Here is a 21948-nt window from a genome sequence, read left to right as displayed (position 1 = left end):
GAAGTATAAAGTGTATAAGGTTGAGAGACGTCAGAAGATAGTTTTGGGTAGTAATGCAAGTTGTGATAGAAAATAAAATAAGTATAAAACTTTGGACTCACCAAGATAGGATAGATATGAAGTATTTTCTTTGAATTTGTCAAATGCAAATGGACTAGACATTATTGATGTATTTATTGCCTGTAACTGTGCTTATTGTATATAGTTTTTCTTATATTAGTTATAGTCTTCTTTTTTTATTTTAGACAAAAGGGGAAATACAGTGATATTTTACTTATGTTTTAAAAATAAAGTTTGCCTGAACATTAGAGGGCAAAACTAAGACACTAGAGGCCAGGCAGTGGTGGCACACACCTTTAATCCCAGAATTTGGGAGACAGAGGCAGATAGATCTCTGTGAGTTCAAGGCCACCCGAGGTTACATAAGGCCAAAGCAGAAACAGATCCAGGTGGTGGTGGCTCACACATTTAATCCCAGTATTAGGCAGTCACAGAGCTTTAATCCCAGCACTACAGGGGAATATATGATGGCAGGAGACAAAGGCTCAGGGCTCAGTCTGCAGTCGCCCAGCCTTGGTAAAAGTGAGACTTTTCTAATGGTTTGGCTGTTTTGCTTTTCTGATCTTCAGCTTGAACCCCAATATCTGTTTCTGGGTTTCTATTATTCATGCTCCAGGCCACAGTAAGGTTTTTGTCTCATGAGGCCTTTCTCAGGCTGAAAATTGCCCAAGAGTTCTGGCCAACTCTCGCGTCACTGCCGGACCATCTGTACCCTAATTAGGACAAGGACGAGACACCAGGTACTCCATGGATGGCTGCTAGCCCTTGTGGGCAGTTACTCGATGGCTGACTATGCTTCAGGAGCTGCAGCATCACTGCGTGGGCATTGGCAGTGACTGTGGGGGGACAGAGTGAGCCTTCTAGGTCCATGAATCTGGCCAAGGGCGGAGGGACAGTCCTGTGTGCCCTCTGCAGGGACCTCAAAGTTGGCTAGGGATAAAGAGACAAAGACAGGAGATTGAGGACAAGGGAGAAGAGGAAGGGAATAAGGGAGAGGACAAATAAGGGACATTTGTCCCAGAGGGGCAAAGAACTGCCTCTGGATAGAGGAGACAGACGTGGCTCATAAGCAAACGGCAGTTTATAAAGGGGAAACACTATGTTAGGGTGAGCTGGTTAATTTTGATTGGGCATGTTAATTAAGGTGGCCAAAAGTGGGCTTTTGATTGATGAACTTCAATACTTTGATAGCTGGACCCTGGTGGTCAGCTCCAATAGGATGAAGTGGCCACACAAGAGAATGGAACTTGCGGGCTAGCGTTAGGAATGTAATCTAATGGTTTTTAGCAAGGCAGAGGGAATGGGGGAAGGCAAGGCCTGCCAGAGCCGTGCTTGCCATGCTGGGGCTGGCTAGAGTCCCTTTCCCTCTACGTATCGCTACTCCAGCGTTCCTTGATTCAGAACTCTAAAACATGTTCTCCCGTAAAAACATTCCTTGTGTCTTTTACATTTCAAACCGTGCTAAAGCCCTGTAACCCAAACTCACAAGTGGCAAGTTTGGGAAGGAACGCAAACTGTTGTCTCAGCCCCCAGCCAAGAAAGTAGCAACTAGCACTGTGTGCACCCCAGTCCTTCATCCATCAGCGTCTCAGTCGCTTTCTGCTGCTGTGACAAAATCCCAGGACCACAAGCAACTTAAAAAGGAGAGCATTTACATCAGCTTCCGATTCCAGAGGGATGGGCTCCATCATGGCAGGAAGAGCGCTGAAAGCTGGCGGATTACACTTGGGCTCCACACACAGGAAGCACAGAGAGACTGAGACACAGACATAGACAGACAGAACCAGAAATGGCGCAAGGCTCGAAATCCTCAAAGCCCTCCCCAAATGATGTATGTCCTCTAGCAAGGCTCCATCTCCTGATGGGTTTGTAAACTCTTTAAATAACACCAAAGCTGGGGATCACATGTTCAAATACATGAGCCTATGGGGGGCATTTTTTGTTCAAACCATCACAATCAACCTAGCTTAACATTGTGGATGCGATCAAGCCTTAAGATCAATGATACGAACCTTGGGGGAAGAGGCTGTTGGCATAAGTAGTTTAGAGAATTCAAAGCACCGTGATTAATCTGCACTAATCATTGGAGTTGAGTTACGAAATATGCACATTAAACAGGCAAAGAAGGCTTCTCAGTGGGTCGAGGAAACCATGCTTCCAAGCTCTGCTGAGTTAAGACCGCTGCGTGTTGTGGACTAGCAAGAGTGTTTGTTAGACAGTGTTTAGTCATTTACTCTCCTGAACACATTTCATCACAGAAAGCTGGCTCTGCTCACTATCTCTGTGAAAACTGACCACAGGATGGATGCCCTATCGCCGACCTTGGTGTCAATGATTCAATGAGGATAAAAATCTCTGCTGCTTCTCTCTGACCTCAGAGTACAATGAAAGCCTCTTTTTGTAAGACAAATCATTTGAACACAGTGATCTAAAAATCAACACAAAATCTTATTCTTCCAAGAACTATCCCATCCAGGGCCTCTAGCTATTTCCTATGATGCTGTAGGACGACCAGCCAACCACTGTCTGTGAACTACAAAGTCCCACCCTCTGACCCAGCCCCACACCGAGTCCCTCCTATTCTCCACATTTTAGTTCACAAAGAGCCTTGTTTCTTGGAGACTCTGTCCATGTAACCCAGTTAGGGCGGCCAGGAGGTATCTAGGATGCCAAACCCACAGGGGCATCCTCCCCACCTCCAAGGAGGAATTTCAGATAGGGGAGCCATGTCTCTCTAGAGCTGCCTGGGAAGGAGAGGTGAAACTCTCCAAACACATTCTGGACTTACCACCCGAGGTCTTTAAATTCCTTTCTTGGAAAGTTCTGAAAAGTTGTGACAGGTAGCACAGTCCATTACTTTGTGTTTGTTATAGAAAAACAAAAACCCTTATTTTGGCTCATGGTTTCAGAGAGTTTGCCCTGTGGCTTGGCCCCATGAACTTAGGCAGAACAGTTCAGAGTTGGCATGGTATGGCAGAGGAAGGTCCTACCATATAGTAGACAGGAAGCGGGGAGAACGAGACAGGGAGCAGAGAAAGCACGAGAGAGTGCCCAAGACAAGATACAGTCCACAGACTCACCCCAGAGAGCCCAAGACAAAAGTTTGTCCTCGGACTCACCCCAGTGACCTGGGGTCTCTGGCTAGGCTCTGCCTTCTCAAGTTTTCAGAACCCTGACCCGAGACCAAGCAAGTATTCACCACATGTATCAGTGGAGGCATTTGGTATCCAAACTAACAAGTAGAGAGGTTCAAGCCAGGGCTAGAAAGGCCAGAGAGGAAAAATGTAGTGGTTTCAAACCTTATCTATGACCTGTCATAACCTCCTGCAGAATGGTTCCTAAGTCCCCTGAGCAGACCATGGGGGAATCTCTTGTTTCACAGAACATGACGTGAGTTTCTGGAGGCTGTCAGAAAAGTCTCTGCAGAAACTGCCTGGCTGCTCACTTGCTCCAGAACTCAGACAACTCCGTGCTGGAGAAGCACAGCGGAGGTTAGGATCCTACAAGAACACACTCCCCCATACAAACATGGCTTTAGAAGTTACTACATTGCTCTGGAAACCAGGGCGACGTTGGTCTGCGGGAGAATTGGTAAAAGATGACAGTTCCAGTACAAACTGGAACAAGACTCGGCTGTAGAAAAGAAAGAACTGGGCTTAAGTGTGGAAGTTGAGTGTCCAGGAAATATTGCCAAGTGAAAAACAGGAGAGGCAGAAGGGCTCAGGAGGCCCCACCCACAGCTGAGAAGCTAGTGGCAGCTGATGGCTGGTGGAAATGGGGGGGGGTCAGTTTTCTTCACGGATGTAGCCCCTGGCAGGTTATCTCTGTTCCCGTGGATGGTCCTGTACCCGTGTGCCATGGTATTACTGTGTCCTGTCTGCAGTCTGGGATGACTGCAAGCTGAGACCACTCACTCCCTTAGGAGACCTCCTAGCTAACCCTTCTCCTGCGCTATACATAACGCATGTGCAGCATAGTAGGTGCCCTCCATTAAAGTAAGCACACTCCACCCTACCCCAGTTTTTCTGCATGTGTGTCTGTCCTTTCTCCATCCCCTTGTTGCCCCAATCAGGTTTCCAGGACCAAGTTAGGCAGGACACAGCACCTTCCCTTAGGCAAACCTTAACACTGGCACACCTTGACCAAATTTCCCCAAGACACGCAAAACTTCCAGGTGAAAACATGGCAGGAGACAGCCTCGAGGGGTGCTGTTCTTTCTGCTAGAGGAGAATGGATTTCTCTGAGCTTACTCACATATATTGTGATATATATGTTGTCAACATTATATTTATAATAACATGATTCACAACTTCTATAACCATTGTCAATAATTAACAAAACCACCAATAATAGGAAAACCTTACGTTAAGCCAAAAAGTAAGACTATAAGGTAAGTTACAGCATGATGCGCCCAATTTGATTCCAGGAACACCATAAAAATAAAGACTGCATTAAAAAGCTGGGCTGTTTTCTTTTCTTGCTTTTTGTTTTTGTTGTTATTGTTGTAGCAAAGACAGGAGTAGGGTCTTTTATTTGAATAATGTATAGAATTGAGAACCTAGTGATACTTAAGATAAATTTCCAGGGCTGTAATGGCGCACACCTTTAATCCCAGCATTTGGGAGGCGAAGGCAGGTGGATCTCTGTGAGTCTGAGGTCAGCCTGATCTACAGAGTGAGTTCCAGGACTGCTATGGCTACATAAAGAAACCTTGTCTCAAAAAAACAAAACAACAACAAAAAAAAAAGATGAATTTAGGGTTGGACAGATGGCTCAGTGCTTAAGAATATTGGCTGCTCTTTCAGAGGACCCAGGTTTAAAACCCAGAATCTTCATGGCAGCTCACATCTATAACTCAAGTTCCAGAAAATTCACTGATCTTGACCTTCCTGGGCACCAGGCACTCATGTGGTACATAGACACACATGCAGACAGAACATCCATGCAAATTAAATAAATAAATCTGTGTGCAGTTAAAGATGAATTTTACATAATTGCTACTGTGAGAAATGGTCTTTTTCTATCAAAAGTAGTTATCCCAACAAGAGTTTGTGTGCCCTGAATCTCCTTCACACCCATCAGCCAATCATACCAGGTTGTGAGCTCAAATTCCCACCAATGGGATGAGACACAGTCACCATCTGAATTAGGGATAAAAGCCAGGGGACATCTTGGTTACAGATGCTCACTACCCTAGTCTGGGTTCTAGTGCGCCCTTTTTGCAAAAAGAAACTGTGGGCTAGAGAGAAGGCTCAGCAGTCAAGAGCACTTGCTCTGCACAGGACCCTAGCGTTCGAGTCCTAGCATCCACACGGCAGCTAAGAATTGCTGCAACTCCAGTTCCAGAGGCTTCAACACCCTCTTCTGACCTCCAGAGACACTGCATGCATGAAGTGCACTGACAATAAATGCAAACAAAACATCCATATGCATAAATTAAAAATAAATTTTAATTCCTTTCCTGCTTTACTTTCGATTTGTGTGTCCTCCATGCAACACTAAGCTTATTCTTTCCCCAAAATATGAGGTCTCCTCTTGGCTTTCCAATCCATTTGGTAGAGAGCTCAGATGCCCTCCCTTGGGAGAAATGTGCTTCCAGTGTCTTAGGTAACCTTTTGGGTCGGTACTGATCCCAGAATGGAAAGTTTCTCAGCAATGCAGGGAGGGCTCAAGGAAATGTCTCGGTGGCCAAGTAACCCTTGTGCACCAGACAGAGCTAAGAAACATCAGGAATAGCAAAATAGTCTTTGGTGGGTGACGTGAAGTGAGGATGGGACTCTGATCCACAGCTTCACATGTGTCCTTGGTGACATCTAAGCCTATTGCTAAGGACACCTAACATAGGACACCTCTCTATAAGAGAAGCAGTCAGAGACTAAGGAAGCATTGCAAACTGGGGTGCAAGAAACTTCCGTTAAGTTGAGGCTCTGAGGGTTTAATTCTCATGGAACCAGGATGGGAGATAATTTAGGTAAAAAGAGCTCTAGAAAAACAGATTCCCCCAGACAGGAGTGAACCAGCTCCCGTGGAGGACCTAGAGACTCCCCAACCCTGTCCATCATACCTTAACCTGACTAAGAGGAATACTGAACACAGTGAAAGAGACCACCACAAGGCTACTTACATACTAAATCAGATCAGGATTAGCTGTTTTTGACAAGTTGGATCTTAAATTCCAACCAACACAGAGGATCACAGATCAAACCTCAACCCATGCTATGTTTGGGTGGAGCAAAAGACAGCACCATGGTCATTTTCTTTGCCAGAGTTTCTCCATGTGCTTCCGAGAGCAACAGCGCCACCTATAGGCACGGGACACATCTTCCATTCAGAGCTCTCCTTCTAGGGGTTCTCTTCTGAGCAACAGTTTGTATCTAGGGACGTCTAGGAAGTCAAATGGAATCCAGAGGGCATTGCCAGGCATTCACAGTTAGGATCTGTGGTAAGCCATATGGGTGCCCTTTGCTTGGGTTGTGTGGTGGTTTGAATAAGACATGTCCCCCTAGGCTGGGGTATTTGAACACCTGGTCGCAGGTGCTGGTGCTGTTTAGGGAGACTAGCAGACTGGCTGGTCTCCAGTGTGCCACTGTGGGGAGGGCTTGGAGAGAAAGCCCCACTCTCCTTTGATTTCACTCTCTCTGCTCCGTGCTCCTGGTTGAGTATGTGATCTCTCTCAGCTTCCTGCTACCATGCATCCTGCCATGATGGAGCCCATCTGGAGGCGAAGCCCAAATAAATGCTCCTTTCTATGACTGCTTTTGGTCATGGTGTTTTTAATCGCAGCAATGGAAAGGTAATGAATACAGGTTAAGACCATGGAATTTCTTCCTGTGTCTTTGCTTTGCTCTTTTGGGGAGCCTACACATATAGGCCACATGTACTGCCTCCTCCTTGTACCCATGCTATTCGAGATCAAATATTCTTTTTCTTAAAAAAAAAAAAAAAAAACAAGGTGACTATCCACATTTAACCTGTGATATCCATGTCTCCCCACAGGGATCTGTGCCGTGGTATGGGCGGGTGGGCTTATTTTAACATGAATCTGTGCTCACCACAAACACACAGCAACCATGCTGCCTCATTGCCGTCTTGGGTAGTGAAGTCTTCTTCATAAGGCCAGCTGTACCTGCTTATGAAGCATCATCATGGCTGGCCATGTGGCTTACTGACAAAGAGTATGATGCCTGAATTTTTTTTTCCGAGAAGGGAAAAAAGCTGGGAGATTTGAAGTGAGCTACAAAGGTCTAAGCAAATGACATAAAGGTATATAAAAGATGAGACTTTAAGATATTAAAATGTCGGGGGCTGGAGAGATGGCTCAACGGTTAAGAGCGCTGCCTGCTCTTCCAAAGATCCTGAGTTCAATTCCCAGCAACCACATGGTGGCGCACAACCATCTGTAATGAGGCCTGGTGCCCTCTTCTGGCCTGCAGGCATACAAGCAGACAGAATACTGTATAAATAATAAATAAATAAATAAATAAATAAATAAATAAATAAATAAATAAATAGATATTAAAATGTCTAAGGTCAAAGTTCAACACATTGCTGTCAAAACTCTGCTTAAATATATATCTAATCAATGTTTATTTAGAAGTCTTTGCTTTTACCGCAGCTTTATCTAAGTAGAGGAAAGTATCAGGCTGGTATAGCTGACCTTGTGTGTGTTCAGTAGGCATATGTGGTGCTCTGAATAAGAATGACCCTCATAGGCTCATATATTTGAATGCTTAGCAATCAGGGAGTGGCACTACTTGAGAAGAACTGGGCGTGGGCCCGTTGAAGGAAGTGTGTCACTAGCGGTGGTGCTGAGGTTTTAAAAGCTCAAAACAGGCCCAGTGTCTTTCTCTCTCTTCCTGCAGCACGCAGATCTAGATGCAGAGCTCTCAGCTTCTTCTCCAGCACCATGCCTGTCTGTGTGCCGCCATGCTCCCTGCCATGATGATATAGGACTGAACTCTGAAACTGTAAGCCGGCCCCAGTTAAATATTTTCTTTCACAAGAGTTGCCTGCAGTCAGCCAGGTAGTGGTGGTGCACACCTTTAATCCAAGCACTTGGGAGGCAGAGACCGCAGAACTCTTGGCAGAGTTCAAGGCCAGCCTGGCCTACAGAGCGAGGTCCAAAGCTAAAGAGAAACCCTGTGTGGGGGGGGGGGAACCAAAATAACAACAGCAACAACAACAACAAAAGAGTTGCTGTGTTCATGGTGTCTCATCACAGCAACAGAACATTGACTAAGACACTTGAAGGCCAGTACGGCTGTAGTCACAGAGACTGAAAGGGGAGGATATTTTTCCCTTGTCCTCCCAAGGGACTGTAGGGCACCTCTAAAGTCCTGTATGCTGTGGGTAGTCACCTGTTCTCCTGTTCTCTTGTTCAAGAAGGTCAGGAAGGACTTACCTGGTGAACTCTAACCATGTCCAATCTACAAAGAAGAGGGTCAACACAGAGAAAAATTCGCTCCATGCCTCCAAGTGAAGCTGTGGCCAAGTAGGGACTTTATTTATCGTCACAGAGATGGAACAGGGATGGAGGAGGCAGAGGATCCCCTGAAGCCCAGGTGCTTAGTCCTAAGGACCAGATCCTAACTGGCCTTAACAGTTTTTTTTTTCTTTAAGGTGATTAATGTTGGCCACCTGTGTGGTCCTAAACCTCCAGCAGGGAAGTACACTGAAAGACTAAAATGGTTGGTGTGTTCCCTGCACACTGCAAGGGATCACATTCCTCAAACATTAGGCTTAAATCCATATGGGATGTTGTTTTGACAACTATTTCTCCATAATTTCCTTCTCGATAAGAAAAATGCTGCCCAGATGTGACTTCAGACCTCAGCTCACTGCAGCAGCTGCCCAAGGGCGGGAGAGGCAGGCCCACTATTGTCTTTACCTTTTTAGAGTAAATGAGAGCTATTATGTGTTCCTTCAGTCCATCTGAGAGTGAACTCATGCTGATTCTAGCCACTCCAACAGCTATCAAAGGACCTGAAAGCAGATCCTGGGACCATCACTCTGGAGAGAGCGCTGGGGGCCTTAGGGGGTAAATGAAGAGGAACCGTTCAACAGATGGATGCTCCTGTAAGCCCATCAAGAGACTTTGATTTGGACTTAAAAAATATATCCTGTGTTGTGGCGTCTCCTGTTTCCCCCAGCCTAACCTGTAATGCTAATAACCCCTGGCTTCACTCAGCCCTCACATCTTCTGGGCACCACTGGGGGACTTCCTTTCCTACCCATACCTGGCTGTTACACAAATGAAACCACCAATGCACTTTGGGGGACCTTTTAGATAGGTCACTGGAGGGGTACTCCAGATCCCTCATCGCCTCACTTCCATAATGGCACTTATGACTTCCTTTTTTTTGAGGGGGGGGGGAGTAGATGGTCTATGGTAAAGACTCCAAAGAAATATAACTATTTTCTCTATTGCCTAAAGCCAAAACAATTCCCAGGGCCTCTTGGCAGCCTCCTTGTCATAGGTCAGAGATTTTGTGAGCCCTGACCTCTGACCTGCCTCCTAAGCAAAGCCAGGGTCACCTCTTCAGAGGGGAGGCTAGGAAAACAGCAGCAAGGCCTGCTAAGGGCAGACTCTGTGGCCAGGGCAAAAACCTAACATTCCAGCTGGACCAGGTCAGCTGTCCAGGCAAAGGGGCACCCCCTAGGCAGGCAGGAACTTCAGGGCACACCTGAGCCCTCACTTATCACAACACTAATTTATTGTTACCAGTCACAAAGTCAGCATATGCTGGCTAAGCTTGAAGAAAAACGTGACTCTGTGTGTGTGTGTGTGTGTGTGTGTGTGTGTGTGTGTGTGATAAAGAGGAGGGAATTATGAAAGTTGGTTGTTGTTGTGGTTTTTTCTTTTCTATTAAAGGTGGTTAGCCTGACCAGGGTCCATATTTTTTTTAACTTCCCTCTTCCTCTTCATGTTTATTAGCCAATCATGTCAGATTGTGATGGTGAACTCCCGCCGTGAGCTGAGAACACACCCATGTTAGAGATAAAGCCAGCTCAGAGGCCAAGCTTCTGCCAGAGTTTGTGTCCTCTCACACCCTTTTTGTTGAGCTACTTTTGCTTTTTGTCCCTTTGTGCCACACTGTCATTGTTCTTTTCCAACACTACCTTAAACATAATAATTTGAAAAATAAAAATCCTTCGAAAAAGATGAGAGGTCCTGAATGTTATGAGTAGATATGCCTGTGATTACTGAAAAGTCTCTGCACCCTGATAAGCCTCTCCGCGGATGCAGCAATCCAAATCAGACCAAATCAAACTGAACTAGAAAAAGCCCAGGTTTAATGGCTAAAACTCTCCTGGACAATTTTCCAGCTCCCCAGAGAGGAGACGGAAAAGGAAGACTGGAAAACCATGTCTGCTTTCTAGGGGGCAGTTTAAATACCCTGTGGGGGTGGTCTTGAGCATCTCTGAGCGAGGGGTCATCATTTGGCAGGCTTTCTGAGATGTGGCAGGGTTTGGAGAGAAATGGGGGGAGAGACTTGGAGTGGAACTTCCACCAGAACATTTCAGACTCTTTGGATATATGGATGCCAGGGGCTGGGGTGAAGCTTCCACCAGAACATCTACAGGTAACTTCAATTTTCTTTGGCGACACATTGAAATGGAAGCCTGGCTGCAGAGACTCCTGAAGAAGACGGCAGCAATCTTAGAAAACATTCTCCTCTTACCTGTTCCAGTTTCTCTTCCTCTCTCTCACTGGGTTTCAAATTTGCCATCCACCTGCCTTAGCCTCCCAAGTACTGGGATTACAGGCATATGTTACCATGCCTACCTTCCAAAAAAAAAATAATAATAGTAAAATAACAATAAACATGTATCACACTTAAAACTCAAGGGGGAATTGCTGTAAATTTACTTAAAATTTTTGCCTATTTATTTAAACAATGCAGTCAAGCAAGATCTCAAAGGCAGGTGCGCCACGAATTATGAAAACAGTCTGGAAACAGTGCTATGGGCTACAGGGGTCAAGGGAATGGGAAGCACCATGGGTTGGGACTGTTGAAAGAGACAGGCACTGTGTGAAACTCAGCAGTGGGGCAGGACAGGAGGAACTTCCATGGGACACTGGCAGGCACAGTGGTCAAAAGGGTGTGACCCTCACCCCTTCCATGGGACAGTAGCACAAATGGGTGTGACGCTCACCCCTTGGCTGCTGATGACAAGCTTTGAGCAGTGCAACAGAGAAGAGGACAAATGGGCCCGGACACCACTTCTGAGCGCACACCTGACAGGATGGAAGGGAAATTACAGGAAAGTCACCCTGGAGCAGCTGAGGGGCACCCTTGAAGACACTAGCAGACAGAAGTCATTCTCCAGTCTTCTGAGCCTTCTGTCTTCCAGTAGTCCGAGACACAGGGACAGTGAGCTTCGGTCACCAAGCCACAGCTCCAGACTTTTCCTCCACTTCCCAACTGCGTCTCTCTGTGCTGCAGGGGGCTCTCCCGACAGTGGACACCTCACTTTGCCATACAATGCCTCCTGACGGAGAACTTGTCCCATGCCGATTAAAGGTGCAGAAATGGAGATCAGTGAGCCAAATCAGCACAAATGCCTGCCTTGGTGGGGCTCCAGTTCTCTAGGGTGAACATCATGTGCCCCTTGGGGAAGGGCAGGAGTCGCTACAAAGCACCCGGGGACAGTGACTACCTCTTCCTTGTTATCCTGTTCTCTGAAGCACACGGATCACTGGCCCGAGCCTCCATCAATGGAGTCACATCCACCTCCCTGGAGGCAAAGGGACAGAGCTGTTCACTCAGCTGTGCGAGGTTGCACTCTCTACCCGGCCCCCTTCCAGTCCACTGCAATAAACAAGGCTGGGATGGAGAATGAAGGAAACTGCCCTGGGGGCCATTCATCACAATGAGGACACCTGACAGCTCTCAGTTCAGCCCTCAGCTCCCTAAGGAGAAGCAGTACAAAGCTATGTGCCTACGGTGGAGGGCCAAACCTCCTCAGGCTGCGCTGACCACACACCGGCTTGGCTGGCCAGGGTCCCGCACCTGAGAGAATGCCGTGTGGCAGCTAACGGCCCTGCGGAGGAGCCTTGACTTTGCAGACCACGCCAGCAAGATGAAGCCCATTTGGGAGGTTTTGGAGGCAGTGTGTGGATGGGGCCTGAGGTTGGGGTAGGCATTGAAACCACAACCAGATCACATCTGAGGAAGGGGCACGGAGAACTGGTAGCAATCCAGAGCTAGAGCAAACTGTGTAAGCCAGCTTTAGAACCTCACGCCCTGAGCTCTATGAGAGCCCTGCATCAAACTCTCCCAGGTTAAGTGCCCTGATAGGTGATGACAGCCCCAGCTTTCCTCAACGTCTCGCGGGTGCTCTGATGCCAGACTCTATTTTTACAACTTGAGTAATGCCTGGGCAATGGACCAGCCGAGAACCGGAGACAGAGGAATAGGGCACGAGAGGTAACAGCACCGGCGACAAAGCCCATATCCTCAGAGCCCAGTTCAGAGTGGCAGCCCAGTCCTGCTCCATCTCTGACCTTAACACTCCAGCCCCACCACGTCCTGTGTGGTGCCAGGTCCTGTGTGCCACCAGGGTTGGACCCTCACCTGCCTTACACAGTGCCTCCCGCCACCTCAGGGCCCAACAGTGCCCAGGCAGTGGAGGGCCCTGCTGCCCCACCCTCACTTTGGCACACTGGTTAAACTCAACCCAGACGTCATCTTCCTCAGACGGCTTCCCTGAGTCCAAGGCTGGGTGACATTCTTCAATACTGGACAACCTCAGTGCCCAGAGACAACAGTGACCATCAACATTAAGGGCTCATGTCAGATTCCTCCAGGCCTCCTTCAGGGTTGAGGAGGAGGGTCTCAGAGCTAAGCTACAGTACTCAGTACATGTGGGGGGAAGAAGGGAGACGGGAAGGCACTAGGCAGGGCGCCGTGGCCAGAAAAGCACCTGTCACAGTGACCTACACCAAACTGAAGAAATCACTAAAACCCAAGAAATCAGTGACTTCTCACCAAGGGTTTGCTTCCTGACAAACACGAGCAGGAAACAGCAGGGAACCATTTTTCAGTAAACAGGAGTAGGAATCGACGGTCACTCTTTGCTGGGTCCAGGTAGGGGCGACAAGTGGGCTGTAGAGGAAGGTAACTTTGGAATGCCGGTGGGTTCAAGGGCAAGGAGCGCTCCCAGGCTCCTCTGGTCTTGGGGAACTGAAGGTCATTCCTCCAGCTACTGAGATCAACCAACCAGGAGCTATTCCACCAGGCTGAGAACATGGCATGGGCCAAGGAACAGGGGTAACAAGGACCCTCCATCCACCTACTGAGTCACCTGGCAATTCCTAATGGCGACAAAGCAGCGGTGACTGAAACCGGACATCTCATAAGACAGACGTCACTTTCAGCTGGAGCCTTCCTGGCACCTTTTCTCCCGTGGAAAGACCTCCCCCGCCACACACACACCGCCCCTCAATATTCAATCCTTCCTTGCTATCAGAGTTCTGACTTTGGAGAAAACAGAACAGCAGAGACTGTGGCTAACCATAACCATTTCCTCTTCCTAGGTGCAACGGACGACACTTACCAGCCTTCCTTGCAGAAAGTATACAAGTTCTGGGGCTGAACCCTGGCATGCCAGAGGCAGTGCTTCACCCCGAGCCTGGCCCATAAGACACTGCAACACTGTCCGCCATGTTCCTGCTTCTGCCGATGATTGGTGCAAATGAGGACGGCTGCCTACAGAGCACGTGTCCGTAAGCCACCTCTTCACGGAGAGTTACCTCACCATCAGGAACAGTCAGTGTTTGACCCATGTGTGCAAAAAGTATATTCCTAAACCAGGCGGTGGTGGTGAATACACCACCCACACCTACTCCCTCAGCTTGTACTGAGCCCTGTTTCATGCCAGCCTGTGAGGAGTGGAAGCCTCTGAGATGTGCTGAGTGAGAGCCTCTGCTCTCCACTCCAGAGACACCTTGGGGAGGCGGGTCCCTGAGCAGTCAGTGTGTGTATGTGAGCGACAGATGCTGAGAATGCACACAGTGTCCTGGGGGCTTGTATTCACCGGGAAGTGGACCAGGACCGGGGGAGAAGGTCTCAACTCCTCCTGGGCAACTGAAGTCGCGGGTCCATGAGGAAGACGGATCCTGGGTGGGACTAGAGACATCCCTTCAGGGCCCCGAGTGGCAAGACGGAAGCTAAAACAGAGTTAAGATACTGAAAGTCTTTGCCAATTCATGCAGAAGTCTATGGCATCGGGCACCCAATGTTAAGACTTCCCAAGCTGAGAGAAAGTAAAAAGAACGTGCTATCCTTAGCTGAGCCGACGGTAATTACCCACTGTAAGCAGAGTCGTTAAATACCATCAATTAATGCAGCTGCTCCAGGATAATCAACGGTCATTAGATCAAGACTGCACAAGAGTAGAAAATCAAAACGCAAATGCCGCGAACTCAGAACCGCCAGAGACAGCGGGGAAGCCAGCCTCCTTCTGCCTGCTGCGTTAGGCAGCTTCTAAAATATACTTTCTCTAGAAGTCAGTAATTTTTCAGCTTGAAGACAAAGCCAAAAAAATGAACCATCTAGGCCATGACCTTAGATCATTAATGTCCAAGCTTTGATTTTTTTTCAGGTCTGAGTTTCCATTAAGAACTGGGAGAGAGACAGACAGAATGGCGGCAAAAGAGGACCGGGCTGGGAGATCAAGAGGAAAAGCAGAGAAGTCAGAGCTCCAAGGCAGACAGGTGCCCCCTTTTAACTCAATTCTTTGGACATGAATGAAATCATTTGCCATTTCTGCTGTCCAAGTATGAGGCAAGATCTTTTTTTTTCTTTTTCTGTGTTTAAAAAAAAAAAAAAAACACAAAACCTCATTCATTCCAAGTTTAAAAATGAACAGAGGGGCTGAAGAGATGGCCCAGCAGTTAAGAACACTGACTGCTATTCCAGAGGATCTGGATTCAATTTCCAGTACCCACATGGCAGTTCACAACTGTAACTTCCAGATCTGGCACCCTTACACAGATGTATATGCAGGCAAATACCTAAAATAACATAAAATAAAGATAAATATCTTTTAAAAATGAACAGAAATGAAGAGGCTGCTCAACAAGAGAAAGGGTTGCCAGTTTCTCCCCATAGAAGGTGTGCTACCCACACGCAGAGCAATCTAGGAAGCAGAGATTCCTAAAGAGTCATCCCAGAGGAATCCCAGGGCACTGCCCACAACTGTAGGCCCGTGTCAGCTCTCCCAAGGCACAGGGTAGACATGCCAGCTGCAGCCTGAGCAGGATGGACCAGTTAGTGAACCCAAACCTCTCAACAGTTTCTCAGGTAAGGAGACTCGGCTATGGCAGATCTGAGACGAGCGGCCTGCCTCCCTGTCTCTGTCTAATCTGCTACCTGTCTCCAGAGCAGCCACTCGCTCTGAGAGAGAAGTGGGTCTCCAATGGTGTGGAGGCTGCTGGGGTAGCTGAAGAGGCAATCAAACAGGAGTGGGGCCAGCATCCTGCAGCCGGGAGCAAGACTAATGCTGGGAGCACCAGCTGGCGAGCAAATACTGGGCTTATGGCCTCTGATCCCACTTCTCCCTAATGACATGCATACAAGAATGAGTTAAAAATATTAACCACAAGCCTGGGTCAGACACCGAGCAATCCAAATGTGTTTCTAGTTTAAACAGCTGGCAGCTGGGTGCCAGCTGCAGATCACCAGCCTCTCCCCTTTCTATCCTAACCCTCAGCCGCTCACAGCCATGACAGGTGGCCAGGAGCCAGGTGAGAGTCTGAGACAGTTCTTCACTGCCGTACCAGTTCTTCATTGTGAACACAGCCTTAAACCCTTTGTTCCATTAGGACAGGCACATTTTGTCCATATCTATCCTCTTGGGTAAGGGGTATAGCTCAGTGAAGAATGCTTACCTAGTGTGCATGAGACCGGAGTTCAATCCCCAGCACCCACCTAAATATTCTAAAGGCTATTTCTCTCTCCATCATCTGAACATAGTCAGCTGGCACCCAAACCAATGAGTGAACAGCAACAACAGTTAATACTTGTTAAGAACCATGTACTGGACACAGCTCTAAACCCTTGCCACGTATGTAGAGCTCCGTAATACAACAAAATAAGCATTCTCATCACCTCAATTTCATGAATAGGGAAACTGAGGCAGAGAAGGTAAGTAAGTTACCCAAGGATACACACTTAGTGAGGACACACCCAGGATCCAAAGTCACTCCGGGCTCTAGCCTCCACTCCTACCTACCGCACTGTGTTGAATTCCACAGCCGAACCCAGGTCCTCAAGAAGAAGGCAGTCATCCACAGAGAATCTGACAGCCACAAACGAGGGAAATCTTTCCAGAAAGTCAACAGTACATAGGCTGCTTTGTTTGACTTGCAGAATGGTCTAAGGAGAGTCAAAACCCACTTATACCTGACATAAGAGGCCAACTGCAAACTCCAAATGGCTGTGTGATCACAGCTGATTATCCAGCAACTGTAGCAAGATTATTCAAATCAATAAAGTATTCTCTGCTAAAGAGAGCTGACTTCTAAGGGAAGACGTGTGTGTGTGTGTGTGTGTGTGTGTGTGTGTGTGTGTGTGTGAGACAGAGAGAGAGAGAGAGACAGAGAGAGAGAGAGANGAGAGAGAGAGAGAGAGAGAGAGAGAGAGAGAGAGAGAGAGAGAGCGCCACTACACTCAGTTCTAAGGGAAGGAAGCCTTTGGACCCCCTGAAGTCCCATTTCTCCTACATTTATTACTTCCCTTGCTATGACCAAGTCCTTCACGAGAAGCAGTTTAAGGGAGGGAGGGTTCATTTGGCTTTACTGGGCCAAGGGAGGCCATCCATCCGTGGTGTCAGAAGCAGAGAGTGCGAACATTAATGTTCACCTTGCTCTCCCCCGTTCATGCAGTCCCAGACCCCAGCCCATACAGCCGCACTGCACACAGTTAAAGTGGGTCTTCCCAGCTCAATTGAGACCATCTCAGTAACTCCACACTGGCATGCCCAGACACTTGTGTCTTAGGCACTTCTGGATCCTGTCAACTTGGCAATCAAAACTAACCATCACACCGCATTTCAACACAGAGCAGAATTTATGGAGGGTTTCAATGTTTGTACGGTACTAAAAACTTCCGTACTTCCCCAAATGTCTATTTTTTTGGTCTATATTTTTAAGGCAGTTCAAATTTAAATCTCCATACATTTTAGTAGTAACATTTAAAAACATACAAGTTTACTTCTAAGCTTTTAAACAATTCTGCTACAACTTCAATGACTTTAGTGCAACTCACCTCTCTGGTTTTATAAGCAACGACTTAACAATATTTTATTCCATCTTCAGACTCTTCTGCGATCGCAATAATAAAATTAGCAAGATATTTAATTTTCTAGTTAAAGTGATCGAAATAATACCATTTTATCTCTACAGGTCAGTACTGCATCCAAGAATGAGACCACCTTGGGGAAGCAAGCTGCCGCTTGTTAGTTCTAAAGGGAGGTCTCTAAAAATCAAAGGGAGGTATGTATAAATTTAGTATAAATGATGGCTTTATCCACAAGCCAAAGTGAAGGGGAGGGAGGTGGGGAGGGGAGGTCAAAACCAAGCATAGTAATTCTGACCTTCATCTGTGTTTTGAAGGTCTGGTTTCCATGCTATTGGTCACGGCTCTCCCTAAGGAAGCTGTTCATACATAATGACAAGGAGGGGGACAGGGAGATGACAAAAGGGTGCCTTGCCAACAGAAATGTGAGTGTGTATGCCCTGCGTCCTAGTCGGGTCCAAGATGGATGCCTGGGAGTCTGCCTCCCTCTCCTACTAGAAGACCGTTCTTTCCTTCGCTCACTGAACACCGGTTCGCAGCTGCTCTTCTAGACAATACCCGCGGCATCTCTGGAATGAGGTGCCTCCCCCAGGCCAGACCCCAGACCGACCTGGCTCAGTGGACCACATCCCCAGGGGCACACTCCTGACACAAAGTTTACAACAGCCAACGGTCTTTCCATCTGGTCATGGGCCATCTCTTAGATGGCTTCCCGGGTCTTCTAAGAAGCAGAAGAGTGAGCCCAACACACCTATCCTCAGACCAACAGCTCATCTTTTTTCTGTCTCAGTGACTTTGCTTGTAGTGGTAACACCTACAGCTGAAAGCAGGCAGCCTTCTTACCTACAGAGTCCTGTCTGGGACATTCCTTTCCTGCACTGCCAGGATCCTGCTCTTCTCCTGCCGTCGTCTCCCCTGTCCCCTGCATATAGTGGCGTCTCTCTCCCTCTCCAGTCCTCACTCACAAACTGCGAGCATCAATTAAATCTCTTCTAGAAAACAGATTCCTACCAGCTGCAGGAATTCTGGGTAAGAGCCAAACCTGAAGACAGAGGCATTCTGGGTGGGAAAGATAAGCTAATGACAACCAGGGAAGAACAAGTTCCCACGACCAAGTAGAACTCTGAATTCCTGCTGTCCCCAGCTTCCCAAGGAGAGTAGACAGAGGCCCTGCAGTCTGGGGCCCTAGGTGGGCTCTTCCTCAAAACGCTCTTCACGAGGAGAGAAGAGCTAACTTTGCTTTCTCTGCTTAGGGCAAAGTCACCCCTTAAGGACCATCCCTCAACACTGGAGCTTCTCCCCCCAGCAGAGCCATGAAACACACAGGCAGCAATGTGCACACAGAGACACTCCTAGGCTGCTACGGGAACCAGTTCTGGAGTGGGCAGCACCCACCAGAGTGAGAACAGCACAACCTGAAGAGGCTGGGGGAGCTTGGCAAGGGACCCTAGCTCCCTAGCGGCTTCCTCCATCAGCAGGCAGGAGTAGGGGATGTCCATGAAGCCAGGCCCACCAGGCAGGATGATACAGCTCTTTAATCCCAGCACTTGGGACACAGAGGCAGGTGGATCTGTATAAATTAGAGGCCAGTCTAGTCTACACAGAGTTTCAGACCACATAGAATCAATCAATCAATAAGCAAACAAATAGGAATAACATATGAAGCCAGGCTCACGGCGCAGGGCCTGCAGGATAAACCTGGAGTACTTACTTCTCAGTAGGCAGCCTCTGGGTATCCCTAGAGTGCCCATCGTGGCCCCCCTCACCTCTAGAGTACAGACAATCATTTCCTTTCTTAAATCCCCAGTCTTCACTGAGAGACAGGACCAGTTGTCAAACCTGACTGACCTAGAGACTGGACTTTCTATTCCTTCTCTGTCCCTTCACACCTCCGGTCCGCCCAACGCATGGCGAATCTGTGCCTAGCAAGAAAGACTAACATTTATAGACACATATATTCAAACCTGTGGAGTTGAGAGACCTCTGAGAGCAAGGGTTGTGGCCTCAAGACTGGTGCAAGAAGGGATTTTTTTTTTTGAGACAGGGTTTCTCTATGTAGCCCTGGCTATCCTGAAACTCACTCTGTAGACCAGGCTGGCCTTGAACTCAGAGATCCTGTGTCTTCCGAGTGCTGGGCTTAAAGAAAGGCATGCACCTGGGCTTTTTTTTTTCTTTTAAACAAAACAAAAATAAAAAACACTGAGTACCCCCGCAGGGGGCACCTGGCCTGGTCCTAAGGTCACAAAGATATTCCCACCCCAATCCTGCAGGTGTTCCTGACAACAACCTATCGCTGGGAGGACAAGGAGAAGTTGTGACATTCAGAAGGGCCGTACTGAGCCCCGCTGTGTCTCTGGCCAGTTATCTGTTCAATGGTAAAGAAATATTGGACTAATAATGGAGCCATCAAAGAACAAACAGAGCTACATCTAGAGCAGGTCACAGTTCAGAGCGCTCTGCCCCAGGTGGTCCGCCCTGCCTCTGGTGCTCATTTGAAGCCTTCCAAGGTATCTGTAAGGGTGGACTGGCCAAGAGCCAATCCTAAAAGAGAAATACCCTTTACTTGTTCTTTTTTTCTGAATAGGCAATTAATTTAATCCAAGATTTAATGAAAGAGCCCAGAAGGGAACGAGTGAACGCACACACTGGCTTTCAGGCTGTCCCTGCCATCTCCACCTCCCTCCAGGGACCAGGAGGGTTTCCAAGCCATCTGCTGTAAATCCTCTTCCCACAAATGTCCCCGACAGGGCACCAATATCTCTGAGGAGGGGGCTGCTGCCAAGCCCGACCGACAGTTCTAGAGGGTAGGCTGGGCTCGGCGCTGTCTATTCCATAGTTGGGGTCCACGCTGAGGCCTGCTGCAAAGAGCAACAAATGTCCCTAAGTAGTGGAACTTTCCCAGGGTGGACGTTCTTGGACGTCCCTATCCACACCAGATCTGATTCCAAAGTCTTAACTGGTTTTACCTGTTGAATGTTTAGAAGGCATTCTTGCCTTTCCACAAAGACACTGGCCAGGAGAGGCCAGTCATATTCCCCTGTGCTTCCCAGAGCCGAGGTGGGTGGGTGGGAGTTGGGATATGGCTCCATTCCCTCTGCATCGCTAATCCTTCCTCATCCACAGGTACAACTGAAAGCCAGCCGTCGCAGCCAAGAAAACCTGCTCCATATTTGTGTGTGGCAAAGGCGGCTTCCTTTTAGAAATAGCAACGTATGTATCCAAGTTCGCCGAGCAAAAGCAAGCAACCAAGTAACCACACAGTCCTGAGTAGAGCACTGAGCAAGCTTAGCCTACACGCAGAGTGGCCCTCGGCTGGGCCCAGGGTTCCGGCGCCGGCGGCAGCAGGTAGATAGAGAAGAATCAGCCTCACCCCCGGGGCAGGCCTCGAAGTTGTGGTCGCCTTTACCTGGACACCACAGGTTCGGGACACCTGGGAGAAGGGGGATCCCAGAGCTTTGATTCCGGCTGCAATCGCGCGGTACGAGCACGGGGGCAGAATGGGAGCCCGCAAGGGTGGCGGCGGGGACAGTAGGAGCAAAGCTGGAAGGAAGAGAGGCAGGCGGCTGGCACCCAGGAGATGGTAGGCGTGGGAGGGCTTGCGGGAGAAAGGGGGTGTGCAAACAGGCTTCTAGGGTGCCGGGTTGTGAAAGAGGACGCAGGTCGGAGGGCGGGGACCCCCGGCGCGGGGAGGGGTACAAGGAGGGGTGGGAACTGGGGAGCCCGTAGATAAGGGAAAGAGCTTGGTGGTGGGGTTCACACCCGCTGCTTGGAAGCCCGCCCCTGCCTCCCGATCCCGGCATCAAAGACAGCCCTCCGGGGTCGCCACCCGAGACCCTAGACACAAGCCCCCCAGCCGGGAGCCTCGGAACCGCTCGGAACCCGGCGCGCGCCGCACTCACCGCCTAAGGTCCCGGCCTCCGTTGCTGCGCGTAGGGTTCTCCACCACAGCCAGCTCCTCCTGGCGGGAGCGCAGGCGACGGTGGCGCGCGCAGGCCTCCGGGGCGCCGGGACCCGCAGCGCCCCCTGCCGGGCTCGCCACGCCCCTGCCGGGCCGACGCTCTCAGTGCGCCCTGGAGCTCCGCCCCGGAGGCGTCCGTGCGGGACCTCCAGCCTGCGGCGCCCCGCGCCCAGGGCCTTGGAAGCGGCCTCGGATTGTCCAAACGACCCTCAGGACAAGCTCGGGCCACGCAGCTTGGGGCGTGGAAATCACTCGCACTCGGAGCGCACAGGGCCTGTGCGCCTCCCTCTGCCGGACTTAGGAAAGGAGCGAGGGCCCTGGACACGGCCGCACACCCGCCCCGGCTCTGACATGGGTGCTTTGGGACTGCGTGCCTAACCCTGCACCGAAGATCTAGTCGCCGACGTGGGTCTCCTGATGTCGCGTGGGTCAAACTGTCAAGATCCTAGCCACCGTACCACCTCCACCCTCGCGCCTGTCCCGCGCTTCTCTTCCGGAGCGGGCCACATCCGGCTTGTCTCTACTCTAGACCTCGCTGTAGTTTTGTCCCTAAAGGCCTGCAGGCACCCTGGAGAGGACACGACCCGGGAGTCCAGGAGGGCAGTTCCTGCAGGCCCGAGGCCCCCG

General features: G+C 49.1%; 1 protein-coding gene across 3 annotated transcripts in view; it reads right to left on the bottom strand.

Annotated features, from left to right (window-relative positions):
* Pxylp1 (2-phosphoxylose phosphatase 1) overlaps window positions 1-21399 on the bottom strand; it is a 64450-nt gene extending 43051 nt beyond the window's left edge. Inside the window, exon 1 of one of the 3 annotated variants that reach the window (XM_050157302.1) lies at window positions 21263-21399. The gene's annotated coding sequence lies outside the window, so the exon portion shown is untranslated. Of the gene's footprint in view, window positions 1-10742; window positions 10765-20769; window positions 20904-21262 lie in introns of those variants that run through there. The other 2 variants (XM_050157304.1, XM_050157305.1) reach the window with 2 other exon arrangements.
* Window positions 21400-21948: the final 549 nt, after the last annotated feature.

The sequence above is a fragment of the Alexandromys fortis genome, unplaced genomic scaffold, assembly GCF_014885135.2.
Source record: "Alexandromys fortis isolate MF-2015 unplaced genomic scaffold, M_Fortis_MF-2015_v1.1 scaffold_85, whole genome shotgun sequence".
Classification (NCBI taxonomy): domain Eukaryota; kingdom Metazoa; phylum Chordata; class Mammalia; order Rodentia; family Cricetidae; genus Alexandromys; species Alexandromys fortis.
This window is presented reverse-complemented; position numbering and strand designations above follow the sequence as displayed.